The 230-nt window shown below is 36.1% G+C and overlaps 1 protein-coding gene across 5 annotated transcripts in view; it reads left to right on the top strand.

Annotated features, from left to right (window-relative positions):
• LOC110409792 (putative acetyltransferase At3g50280) overlaps positions 1-230 on the top strand; it is a 6,919-nt gene that overhangs the window by 2,658 nt on the left and 4,031 nt on the right. The window lies entirely within an intron of this gene.

Here is a 230-nt window from a genome sequence, read left to right as displayed (position 1 = left end):
GGAAGTCAACTGATAAGGGATCTAAGGGTGACAAGTCTAGATCCAACAATATTCAGTGCTTTCGATGCAAAGGGTATGAACATATTAAAAGGGATTGTCCTACAAAAAGGGGTGAAAGTAACGAGAACAAAAGTGAGTGTGCTTTCGTTGATGAAGCTGATGATTGTGATGTTCTTACAATCTTAAAAAATATGGATGTAAATTCTGATTGGTATTTAGATTCTGCTTCT

This window comes from Theobroma umbraticum, unplaced genomic scaffold (assembly GCF_002168275.2).
Source record: "Theobroma umbraticum cultivar Fairchild unplaced genomic scaffold, ASM216827v3 scaffold_44.0, whole genome shotgun sequence".
Classification (NCBI taxonomy): Eukaryota; Viridiplantae; Streptophyta; class Magnoliopsida; order Malvales; family Malvaceae; genus Theobroma; species Theobroma umbraticum.
The sequence above is the reverse complement of the archived record's forward strand: the minus strand, read 5'-3'. Positions and strand labels throughout refer to the sequence as shown.